Source organism: Cetorhinus maximus, chromosome 32, assembly GCF_964194155.1.
Source record: "Cetorhinus maximus chromosome 32, sCetMax3.hap1.1, whole genome shotgun sequence".
In the NCBI taxonomy this organism is placed as follows: domain Eukaryota; kingdom Metazoa; phylum Chordata; class Chondrichthyes; order Lamniformes; family Cetorhinidae; genus Cetorhinus; species Cetorhinus maximus.
Window position 1 is genome coordinate 13619691 of NC_135910.1, and position 13700 is coordinate 13633390.

Genomic DNA, 13700 nt, shown 5'->3' on the forward strand with positions numbered 1-13700 from the left:
GATCCCTCCCCTCACCCCCCCCACCCACCTCCTCTATGTCTAGCCTATCGAATCACTCCATAATTTTGAGGATCTCTTTTCTAGTCTGTTCCGTCTGCCCTGATTGGTGCGACCTCTCAGTTCAGGCGAATCTCTTTCTCTGCATTGTCTCCAGTACTTCTTCCTCTGATATCGAGAGCAGAGCTGAGCGCAGCGTGGGCGCTCTAACCAAGGACCTGTGCTCGAGGGAAGTGAGAGCAATTACCTCAAAACAAAGAGATGCGTGTCGGGGAAACGCGCGCAGCAGTGTTTAAAGAGCCCTTGTCTTCAGGAGCTTTTTCTAATTGTTTTGTGGGGAGGGGAGTTGGACTGTGTCGGTTTAAATTGTAGTTCAACCTCTGTTTCTGTCACTGTATCTACTCCATTGTGAAGGGAAGAGATAAGATTGTCTGAATAATATTTTTCCTCTGAGCAGGCCCTGCTTGTTTAAACATAACAATTTTCAGCTGCTTGATTTTAAAGCGGTTTCCTCCTCTTTTTTTTAATCCCCTTTTTTACAATATTCATTTTCATTGTTTAAATTTTCATTTTTTATCCACACATTTTTATTTTTTATTTATTTTCATTTTCATCCTTTGTTTTATCCCCACTTTTTATACTATTTTCAGTCTATTTTCCCACCACTGTCCCCTCCCCTCACCCCCACAAGGGCCATCTCTCACCTGTTCATGTTGCTCTTCCCACAGTGCTTACCCTTGTCCTGCTATTATCATTCTGCTTTCTGACCTTAATGCCACCATCAGCACCTCCTTTAGCCAGTACCCACTACCATTAACACCCCCTTTGTCCTTTTGCCCATGACATCTCTGGCAATCCCTCCTTAGCCCCCACCTATCGCTGACCTTCCATCCAGCTTCACCTGCACCACCCCTCCCTTAAACAGTATAAGGTTGTATAAGACATTGGTGAGGCCAACTTTGGAGTATTGTGTGCAGTTCTGGTCGCCTAACTACAGGAAGGATATCAGTAAGATTGAGAGAGTGCAGAGAAGATATACTAGGATGTTGCCGGGTCTTAAGGAGTTGAGTTACAGGGAAAGATTAAACAGGTTAGGACTTTATTCCTTGGAGCGTAGAAGAATGAGGGGAGATTTGATAGAAGTTTACCAAATTATGAGGGGTATAGACAGAGTAAATGCGAGTAGGCTCTTTCCACTTAGATTGGGAGAAATAAACACGAGAGGACATGGCTTTAGGGTGAAAGGGGAAAGGTTTAGGGGGAACATTAAGGGGAACTTCTTCACTCAGAGAGTGGTGAGAGTGTGGAACAAGCTACCATCTGACGTGGTAAATGTGGGCTCACTCTTAAGTTTTAAGAATAAATCGGATAGATACATGGATGGGAGAGGTCTGGAGGGTTATGGACTAGGTGCAGGTCAATGGGATTAGCAGAATAATATTTCGGCACAGACTAGAAGGGCCGAATGGCCTGTTTTCTGTGCTGTAGTGTTCTATGGTTCTATGGTTCTATAAATTTCATCACATTTTTACTTCTCTTTAGCTCTGAAGAAGAGTCACACGGACTCAAAAGGTTAACTCCGTTTTTCTCTCCACAGATGCTGTCAGACCTGCTGAATTTTTCCAGCATTTTCTGCTTTTATCCCTTTATTCTCGGCTGTCTCAGCCCCAATCTCAGCTCGCCTTTGCCCTCTCTCTGATCTCACTGCTGTTTGATCCTGCTTTAAGCTCCCTCTCTCCAGAGGAACCCCGCTTGCACATATTCACAGCCGATTCCCTCGGCCTTGCTGCCTCCCATGGCCTCTCTTACTCTCGTTGCCTCGATCGCAGTGACCCGGCACCTCGGACCAGTCTTGGTGACCCACACCACGCGCATCCCCCTAACCCGCTTCCAACCCTAATCCCAGTTCAGAGCCGGCAGTGCCTCGATCCTAAAATTCCCACCCTTGCCTGCGAATCGCTCTCGAGGCCTCTCCCCCCCTCCCTACAACCCTCCAGCCCTACTGCCCTCCGAGATATCTGCGCTCCCTCAATTCTGGCTTCTTGAGGGTCCTCCAGTTCCATTACCCGTCTGATTCGAGGGTAGACGGGAATGTGAGATAACTGAAACACAAGAAGACCAGCCACGATCTTATTGAATGCCGCAGCAGGCTCGAGGGGCCGAATGGCCTACCCCTACTCCTATTTCGTATGTCCTTAGTTTTTCACCTCACTATTAACTGGGAGACATCTAATTTTCAAACCTTTCCCCCCACCCCTGCTGGCTCTAGACTCCCCTGCAAGATGAAACACCCTCTCAGCGTCCATAAACACCCCTGTGAGATGCCTCGGGGTGTTTCACCACAAAAGGCGCTATATGAATGCAACTTGCTGTTTTTGTAGCGCGTCACCCCCCCACCCCCCCTTCCCCCAATATCATTTTCCAACTCCCAGTTGTCTAACCTTTGACCTTCCTATGGAGTTCATAAGCCTGCAGCTACCGATCTGCTTAATCACCCCCACAACGACTTGGCTGGTGCCGAGGGAGACGCTTACTCAGTCGACATTAAGAAATGTCAAGTTCCTCAGCTGCGGTTTTGCCCTCTTAAGGGTCTCCAGGGCATCTGGACCCTGCTCTGCCGTCACCTCCGCTGCGTTGCCTGCGACATTTCCGTTCTGTTCCACGAGGGCCCAGGATCCCGGTCCTCCCGAAAAGCAAAGGCTCCCGGTGTACAATCCGAAGCTTGGTGTGGGTGGGGGTCGCGGTGGGATGGAAAGGTCCTCGCAGGGAGTGGCAAGCGAACGCCTGGTGACGGACGTGACACGGGGAGGCCCCCTGCCTTTGGCCTACCACGGAGCCCATGGGCATCCCTGAACCCTATCGGTAAAAGCCAGGGCAGGTGGCGGACGAATGGAAATTCGGAATCTCTCCTGCGCGCGACTGTGGTCACCCAGCCCAGACCGTGGGACACATCAGAGCCGAACGCCCGACTCATAAAGACGAAGGAGGCGTTACAGCAATGCACATCGCCACTCTCCCGATGTGACAGCCTGGCTTGAACACCTTGAGGTAAAATTGTAGTTATTTTATAAAATTATAAAATTTTAGCCCTACACCCAGCCACCCGAAAGGAGAAGAGTGAGCACCCCAATTTCACATCTGTCCTGGTGTCTGGATCTTGAGTGGGTTAAAATCATGTCCTACAATCTGTTTTTTTTTGGTGAATTCTGTTTCAGATTAACCTTTTGCTGAAGGTCTAGCTACAGCGGGGCTATCTACTTGTGCACGTTTATTTATTTACTTAAGGGCATCATTGGCTGGGCCAGCATTTATTGCCCATCCCTAATTGCCCCTTGAGAAGGTGGTGGTGAGCCGCCATCTTGAACTGCTGCAGTCCATGTGGTGTAGGCACACCCACAGTGCTGTTAGGGAGGGAGTTCCAGGATTTTGACCCAGCGACCGTGAAGGAACGGCCGATATATTTCCAAGTCAGGATGGTGAGTGGCTTGGAGGGGAACTTCCAGGTGGTGGTGTTCCCCATGTAGCTGCTGCCCTTGTCCTTCTAGGTGGTAGTGGTCGTGGGTTTGGAAGGTGGTGTCGAAGGAGCCTTAGTGAATTCCTGCAGTGCATCTTGCAGATGGTACACACACTGCTGCCACTGTGCATCGGTGGTGGAGGGAGTGAATGTTTGTGGGCCACAACCTGGGATCTCTGCGTTACTCCAGTGCGAGCCTCTTGCACAACCCTGGTTCTCATCCCCTCACCATTTAACATGAAACCGAAACCCCCACCTGCCCTCTCAACTAGATGTAAGATCCCAGGTCACTATTTCCCTGGTGCCCTGGTCAATATTTATCCCTCAGCCAACATCACTAAAACAGCTTACCTGGTCGCTATTGTGTTGCTGATCCTGGGATCTTGCTGTGCTCAAACTGGCTGCTGCTATTCCTACGCTCCAACAGGGGGCGACACTTCAAAAAAGTAGCCGATCGCCTGTGGTCATGAAAGGCGCTATGCAAATGCAGGCATTTCCTTCCCTTTGCCAAAGTGTTGCTGACGATGGGTAATTTTGGCGTTCGAACTGGCAGACGAATCCAAGGGCCTCGGGGGATAAAATTCCATCCCACCTTGGGAAAGACCGACTCCGAGAGACGGGAATGTGGAAATCGAAACGCAAAACAAGAAGATCGGCCGTGATCTTACTGAATGGCGGAACAGGCTCGAGGGGCCGAATGGTCCACTCCTGCTCCCGTTTCGAACGTTCTTATGTCACGTGCTGTGTCTATAACTGGCCTTGTTGTCTGCCTGCTGCTGGGGGAGGAGTTGGTCTACTTCGACATGAACGGAGTGTTGGAGATGGACAAGCCGAGATTTATCCGCCAAGTGGGGCAGCGGATTGATGGCAAGGGAAAGGAATTTGGCAAGTCTTCCACATTTTGAGGCAGAAGGTTCAGGGGGCAGGCGCTATTGCAATGTGTGTGTGGCAGCTTCCCCACCACCTCTGGACGTCCCAAAGCCCTTTACAGCCAATGAAGTACTTTTTTGTTTGAAGTGTAGGGACTGTTGTAATGAAGGAAACTCGGCAGCCAATTTGCGCACAGCAATATCCCACAACCAGCCGTGTGACAATGACCATATCACCTAGTGATTGAGAGATAAGTATTGCCCAGAACACCGGAGGGGGAGGGGAACCCTCCTGCTCTTTCTTTACATTGTTTTTTTCAGTTTATTCCTTCATGGGATGTGGGCATTCGTGGCAAGACCAGCATTTGTTGCCCATTCCTAATTGCCCCTTGAGAAGGTGGTGGTGAGCTGCCTTCTTGAGCCGCTGCAGCCCATGTGGTGTAGGTACACCCACAGTGCTGTTAAGGAGGGAGTTCCAGGATTTTGACCCAGCGGCAGTGAAGGAACGGCCGATATATTTCCAAGTCGGGATGGTGAGTGGCTCGGAGGGGACCCACAGTTGCTCCTAGTAGTTCCCCTGTGGCCAATGTTCAGCTCTCACTTTGAAACGATGTCAAACCACCACCAAGGTGGTCCACTGCCTGCATTTTGTGACCTCGTGGACTCTCAGGAAAGACTTCGCACAGCTACCCCTGCGTCACACCAGCTCTGCCGGATCTTAGACTGAACACTGGACCATTGCTTTGGCCTTGTCAAGAGGAGGTGGAGGGGAAACGGAACTCGCCAGAGGTCCCTAGCCCCTCTGCTGCCCTCACCTATTTTACCATGTGCGTTTGTTCCAGAACCCTGACCAATGATTCCCCCCCTTGGGAAGGGTCGGAATCCAGAGCCACTCTTTCAGTTTAAGCCCTGATAGCAACGTGGCTGTCTAATGCTATCAGGGTCCTGGGGGGGGGGAGAAATTGTGCTCCTTTCACTGTGCTATGCGAGTGCGGTACTATCTCCCCAGAGCAACATCTCTGGGGAGGAGCCATTAATTTGGGCCCCTCGAAGCCAGACGTTAGATGGGCCTGCAGAAGAGGCCCCTACCTGAGAAACCCTTCCCGGATTAGCACGTGAAACATTTTCCAGCGAATGGGAAGAAGCGGGTGACGCTCGGAGGACCAATATTATCCCCTGTTGCTGGGCAACGGGAGAGTAAAGTGCATCTATGCTGCAGAATGGAGCCATTCTGCGTAGGCCAACCCGTCCCTTCACCGACACCGCAGCTCAGCTACCGGAGATAGCTGGGGTGATAAAGTCACCGCTGCAGTTACATTCTCATTAGCGCCCGTCACCAGCGACACCGCAGCATCCCCCGTCTCCTCACAGCCGCCAAACCGTTGATGGCAAATTAGGCGCAAGGGATTACGGCTGATGAGGTGAAAGCGAAACACTGCGGATGCTGGGAATCGGAAACAAGAGCAGAAAATGCGGGGAGAAGCTCCACAGCTGCTGTCAGCCCAGCTGAGCTTTCCCAGCGTTTTCTGCTTTTTTTTATTTCGGATTGTGGGTCGTCCCCTGTGCCCTGCCCGACCAGGTGAAAGTCGCAGCAGGAGAAAGGGTGAGAAACAGAGTAAGATTCAAAGGGGCAGTGATAAGAACAAAGAACAAAGAACAAAGAAAAGTACAGCACAGGAACAGGCCCTTCGGCCCTCCAAGCCTGCGCCGATCATATTGCCCGTCAAACTAAAACATTTTGCACTTCCGGGATCCATATCCCTCTATTCCCATCCTATTCATGTATTTGTCAAGCTGCCTCTTAAACATCACTATCGTACCTGCTTCCACCACCTCCTCTGGCAGCGAATTCCAGACACTCACTACCCTCTGCGTAAAAAACTTGCCCCGCACATCTCCTCTATAGTTTTCTCCTCTCACCTTAAATCTATGTCCCCCTAGTAAATGACCCTTCCACCCTGGGAAAAAGCTTCTGACTATCTAAAAGGTTGGCCATGAGACCTGGTCAGCTTACTGAGTAGTACTCTCACCTCTGTGTCATGAAGAAAGACTTGCATTTATATAGCGCCTTTCACAACCACCAGACGTCTCAAAGCACTTTACAGCCAATGAAGTACTGTTTGAAGTGCATTCGCTGCTAAAATGTAGGAAACGTGGCAGCCTATTTGCGCACAGCAAGCTCCCACAAACAGCAGTGTGATAATGACCAGGTCATTCTTTGATGTTGTTTGAGGGGGATCAATATTGGCCAGGACACCGGGGAGAACTCCCCTGCCCTTATTCAAAATAGTGCCACGGGGTTGTTTTACACCCACTCGAGCAGGCCGATGGGGCCTCGATATAACATCTCATCTGAAAGATGGCACACCCGACAGCACAGCACTCCTTCAGTACTGCACTGCAGTGTCAGCCTTGATTGTTGTGCTCAAGTCCTGGAGTGGGACTTGAACCCAGAACTGCGTGACTCAGGGGAGTGGGCAGCCCTCTGAGCCACAGCTGACAAACTTGATGAAGCCCAGGGATTTAAAGTCCCACTTTCGGGGACTTGAGCACGTAATCCAAGTCGACACTCCCAGTGCAGTTCTGAGGGAGTGCTGCACTGTCGGAGATGCCGTCTTTCAGATGAGACATTAGACCGTGGTCCATTTTTTAAAAGTATTTCACAGATCCCATGGCACTATGTCAAAGAAGGGCCTGGGCAGTTCTCCCTGGTGTCCTGGGGGCCAATATTTATCCCTCAATCAACATCAGTAAAACTGATTATCTGGTCATTATCACATTGCTGTCTGTGGGAGCTTGCTGTGCACGAAATTGGCTGCCACTTTTCCTACATCATAACAGTAACTACACTTCAAGGAGTATTTCATTGGCTGAGAAATGGTTGGGTTGCCCTGCAATTGTAAAAAATTGTAAAAAAAACTGTTTTAAAATTAGGGGTGGTCGCCCTTTTAGGACAGAGATAGGAGAATTTTTTTGAGGGTTGTGCGGCTTTGGAACTCTCTGTCTCAGAAGGTGCTGGAGGCGGGGTCACTGACTACCGTTGAGGCAGAGGTAGATAGATTCTTGTTAGGCAAGGGAATCAAAGGTTATCAGGGTAGATGGGAATGTGGGATTGGAAACACAAACATATCTTATTGAATGACGGAGCAGGCTCGAGAGGCCGAATGGTCTACTCCTATTCCTGTATCTTATGTTCTTATGCAGGAGGCTACAAAAATGCACATTCATCGACATTAGGAAGAAGAACAGTATTGGGAGGGGTAAGGGAAATAAATAAGAACAGGAGGAGGCCATTCAGCCCCTCTAAACCTTTCCGTCATTCAATTAGGTCACCACTGATCCCTATGTTAATTCCATCTTAACCTGGTTCTACAAAGCAGTGTGGTGATGCTCGCTGGTTCTAGCTTCAAGCTTGTGTTTGAGGCTTTGTTACAGAGCAGAGCGGGCGAGAACTGGGGAGAGTCTTCAGGGCCACAAGGAGCTGCATTTATATGGCGCCTTGAATATAATGACACATCTCATAGGAGCGTTTTAAAACAAAGCACGACACCGAGACACATAAAGTGATGTTCGGTCAGGTGACCAAAAGAGGGTGGGTTTTAAGGAGCGTCTTAAAGGAGGAGAGAGAGTCGGAGAGGTTTAGGGAGGGAGGTTGGGGCCCAGGCAGCTGAAGGCACGGCCGCCGATGGTGGAGCGATTAAAATCGGGGGATGCTCAAGAGGCCAGAATCAGAGGAATGCAGAGATCTCGGAGGGTGGTGGGGCTGGAGGAGATTACAGAGAGAAAGAGGGAGGGATGAGGCCCTGCAGTGATCTGGAAACAAGGATGAGAATTTTTAAAATCGAGTCCTTTTTAAATTGGTAGCCGATTTAGCACGGGGGTGGATGTGTGATCGGGATTTGGCACAAGCTCAGACACGAGCAGCAGAGTTTTGGGTGACTTCAATCCAGTTGAATTGCAAGGACTTCACTGTGCGTTGTTGCTGCAGCGCGGCTTCATTTGCAGTCACTCCGCTGAAGGTGCTGGTCCCTTGCAGTCCCCAGGCTTACCTTTCATGACCTCAGGGACCCCCCCCAGGTGCCGAGGACTTACTTCTCGGTCGTAGGAGACACAGCAGCTAATTTCCATGCAGTGAGATCTCACAAGTAGCAACGGTCAGATAAGGGGGAGACAGCATCATAGTGGTAATGTCATTGGGCTGCTAATCCAGAGGCCCAGGCTAATGCTCTGGGGTGTGGGTTCAAATCCCAACATTGTAGCTTGTGGAATTGGAAGCTAGTCTCAGTAATGGTGACTGTGAAGCTATCCTTGATTGTTGTAAAAACCCATCTGGTTCACTAATGTCCTCTAGGGAAGGAAATCTGTCATCCTTACCTGGTCTGGCCTACATGTGACTCCAGATCCACATCAGTGTGGTTGACTCTTAACTGCCCTCTGAAATGGCCAAGGAAGCCACTCAGTTCAAGGGCAGTTAAGGATGGGCTGATATGGCACAGCTGGTGGTAAATGCTGAGTTATTCAAATCCCAAAGGGCAACTTGAAACAACTACTGCAATTTGTATAAATTTTGAGACTCGTGCCTTGAATTCAGTAGGAATAAGACCACCAAGCCTTAACGGTTTTTATAAAACAAGATTAAACATTTATTAACAAGCAAAATGATTTTTAAGCACATACATATGTCTATAAATTACTATTATAATAACTTCTAAATATCCTACTTAATCTGACTCCCAGTTACACTTTCATTAAGGCAACAGTAAGACACATAGATTTTAAAAGATTCAGGCAAAGGGACACACACCAATACCCTGAACCAGTCGAATTCAAAGTGAGTTTTCTTAACTTCAGTTCTTTGAAAACAGCAGCTTGAGGCTTTTGATGCTGAAGGCTTTTCACACTTGTTAGATCTCAAAATGCCTACCCTCGCACACAGCCTTCACTCCTTTACACATATTTGCCCCTTTGAATGCAAATTCCCATTGTTTCACTACGTCTTTGGACTTTACCTTTCTGATAATAAAAATCTCTCATAGTGCTAAGTTTTACCAGTAATCTTTGGGAAAAATAAACATACTGTTTCTTAACTTCACCTGGCTAGGTGACACATTTCATCCCCCCTTTGGAAACAATGTAGTCTGTTTTATTGAAAAATGTAAATGTTCCCTTGACATCTGTGTTTACTTACTTAACATTTCAAACCCAGCTTATCTCCTAAAACATCAAAACCTTCAGACCAGCTACCTTTAATCCAATTAAGCCTCTCTCTCTCTCTCTATCTCTCTCTCTCACACACACACACACACAAACACACACATATATAGGCACAGATACCATTATTTTACAATAAATTCCAATAACATTATAAGAATTATTCTACTTCCTGACATCCCCCTCCTTATCGAAAAATGAACTGTCATAATTTAAAAAGACGGCTTCATTCTTATTAACCCGTCTTATACTATCCCCTATACTTATCGATATACTTACGCTATTACATTGCCAAATGCATGCATTAACACAACAAAATGTACACAAATCCTTGGTATCAACAGAAATCATCTCAGTCCAGTGTCCAGGTTTTAAATGTCCAATTTTCTCTTTAAGCTTCAAACTCTTGATAATGCATCTACAATCAGATTTTCTCATCCCACTACATAAAAAGTCTGCAGATTAAATGGTTGCAGTAATAAACTCCATCTGAATAGCCTTGCACTTCTGTCTCAAAATTTGTCCAGAAACTTTAAAGGATTGTGGTCTGTATAAACAATTGTTTCTGATGAATTGTTTGCAACATAAATCTCAAAATGCTGCAACGCTAACACTGAACCCAAAGTCTCCTTTTGCTCATTGAATATCTTCTCTGTTGTACATTCAACTTCCGTGAAAAATACCCTATCGGTTTTTCAATTCCAGTGTTGTCTCCTTGTAACAGTACGACCCCAATGCCTATATTACTTGTGTCAACGGCCAACTTAAATTGCTTGGCGTAATTGTGTACTGCCAAGACTGGTGTTGTAGTTAATACAGTTTTCAAACTGTCAAACGCCTTCTGACGCTCCTGTATCCATTGAAACTTCTTGTTCTTTTTCAATAGTTCAGTCAGTGGAGCAACCACTTGGCTAAAATTTGGTACAAATTTCCAATAAAACCCACTCATGCCCAGAAACCTCAAAACTTCTCGTTTTGTTGTAGGCACCTGGGAAATCCACGATAGCCTTGACTTTCGCATCTCTTGGAGCCACCTTACCATGTCCAGCAGTATGGCTTAGATACATAACCTTACGCTTTTGGCAAATCCACTCTTCGCCAAGTGCACCACCAAATTATCTTCTTGTAACCGAGTAACTAATCCTTCCGGATGTTGCAAATGCTCCCCCCGCATCTGACTGAAAGCTACGAAGTCATCAGTATAAACGGCACAATTGCTCAGACCTGAAATTACTGTGTTTGTCAGTCTTTGAAATGTTGCAGGCGCATTCCTCATACCAAATGGCTTGACTTCAAACTGATATAGTCCATCTGGCATCACACAAGCCAATATCTCCTTTTTTTTTGGTCCTCTTCACTCTCAAAGTACTTTTTAAGCATATTTACATGACACATCCCTGGCTTCTTCCTTCTGTCTCATTTGCTCTCTCTCCGATAATGGTACTTGCCAATATCCTCTCAGCTAGTCAATCTTTGTGATAAATTTTGATTTATCCCACTTTCTCAATGCAATCTCCCAGCCTTGGTATAGGATATGAATCCTCCTTTGTCACCGCATTCACCTTTCGATGGTCCACACCAGCCATTGTGTTCCATCCAGGTTTCGGTACCAGTACAATAGGCAAACTCCAGTTGCTGCACCCAGACTCAATGATAGCATTTTGAAGCACGAACTCAATTTATTCCTGTACTTGTGATAACTTTGCCGGATTTAATCTATAAAGGATGTTGCCTTAGCGAAGATGAAACCTCCACACGTACATCATGATTGCTAAATTCGTCCTTCCCATCTTATTTCCGTAAATATCTTTGTGTGACTGAAATAGCTTTTCCAAATCACCTTGACACTTGTCTGGAAGGTAACTCAATATTATATTTAAATTTTCAAGTGCACCCTTGTTATCCAATTTGAGTAGAGGAAAATCAATTTCAAAATCCTGCATTTCTACTCCTTTCTCATTATCCACCACCGCTAACATTCCCTTTTGCTCCTCTTCCGTCAAAGTACTTTTTAAGCATATTTACATGACACATCCTTGGCTTCTTTCTTCCATCTGGATTATTTATTAAATAATTTACTGCGCTCAATCCTGAGTGGCCCATTTGCCTTTAATGAGTCACTCAGTACTGGTAACAGAACTAACACTTTCTCCCCAGCAATAAAACTACCAGCTGTATCTTTCCTGTCTGCTTTCATTTTCATCACTTGCCGTGATATCTTTAAACGTTCCCCAGCCAACTCACACGCTGGGTCCAATCTTTCTCTGAAATTTGAAACCTAATCCAGGAGAGTAGTTTCTGAATTTTGACCCACCAATTTCTCATGAATCAATTTCAGTGGCCCTTTCACCTCATGACCGTAAACTAGTTCAAAAAGGACTAAAACCAACTGATGCATTAGGAGAGTTCCTAACAGCAAACAACAAGAATAGAATTCCCCTATCCCAACCCTGTGGATAATTCTGACTATATGCCCACATCACAGTTTTTAGAATTTGATGCCATCTTTCCAAAGCCCTTTGTAACTCAGGATGATAAGTTGGTTGACCTAAATTGTTTTATCCCCAAACTGTTCATTACTTCCTTAACCAGCTGTGACGTGCAATTTGAACCCTGGTCTGATTGTATTTCTTCAGGTACACCATATCTTGTAAAAATATTTAGTTAACTCTTCTACAATTTTCTTTGTTGTAATATTCCTCAAAGTTGTTGCTTCAGGAGACCTGGTAGCCACATCCATTATTGTCAGCAAGTACTGATTTCCACTTCTTGTCTTAGCGGGGGCTCCTACACAATCAATCATGACCCTAGTAAATGGTTCTTCAAATGCTGGAATTGGAATTAAAGGTGCCAGCTTAATCACTGCTTGTGGTTTCCCTATCACTTGACATGTGTGACATGTTCTACCGAATTTGACTACATCACTCTGCAATCCAGGCCAATAAAAATGTCTTTGTATTTTCACCTATGTCTTTCTAATTCCTAAATGCCCCCCACCCCCCAAACCATTGGAACTTCATTAGCTATCCTCAGAATCTCATTTCTATATCCAAATGGTAGTACAATCTGATGTACCTCCCTCCAGCTTTCATTTGCTGAAGCATGATTAAGGCCTCCATGTTCTCATTAAAATATTACCCTTAAGGTAATAATATTCTGTAATACATTTTGCCTCTGTTTCTGAGTAAGCTGTCTGATATAAATGTTTTATTTGCAAATCCTTTTTCTGTAACTCCACTAATTGCCTTGAGTTAAACACTTCAGCTGAATTGTCTTGTTTTCCAGTCTTTCTTCGTGAATAACCTCATCAAACACAGTGTCAGCGAATTGGATTTCCACACCTTCTCTCTGCCTTTGAACTTCCTGTTCTTCTTGTTTCAAACTATGAGTCTGTGATCTCATTATCACACAACCTGGAAACAATCCAGGATGCTCTCTCTGCAACACTTCTGTTGAAAACACCTCTACAGGCTGCTCATCTACCATTGGCATCACCCACATTTGTGATCCAGCTATATCCTTACCCAAAATAAATTGAACTCCTGCAATGGGCAATTTTCCCACTACTCCAACAATCACCTCACCTGTTTTCCACTTACTCTTTAAATTTACCTTCCACAATGGAATAAGGTTAGAATCTCCATGTACACCACTTATTATCATCTGTTCCTGCAATGCTCCCTCTGAACAACAAATGTCACTATCCCAAAACATTAAGGATTGACTAGCTCCTGTGTCTCTTAAAATTTTAACATCTTCACCTGCTCCACCCTGTACACATGGAAGATTTTCCCTTCACACACAAAATCTTTAAACATTTCTGCAACCTGCTCCTCCGAATTCTCTTGGGTAATTTGTGAACACATTCCCAGTCCTTTACCTATCACTAATTCTCCGTTTTACCTGTACACAAACCACTGGTTTTTCTTGTGCTTGAACCTCAGAACCCACTGTACTTCTACTTCCAGAACTTTTCTGCACCCCTATAATTCCAACAGATTTTCCCTGCAAGTTCCAGTACACAGGTTTCATGTATCCAACTTTATTACAATGAAAACACCTCGATTTTCGAATGTCACCTCTACCCTCAGCACCTTCCTTTTTATTCT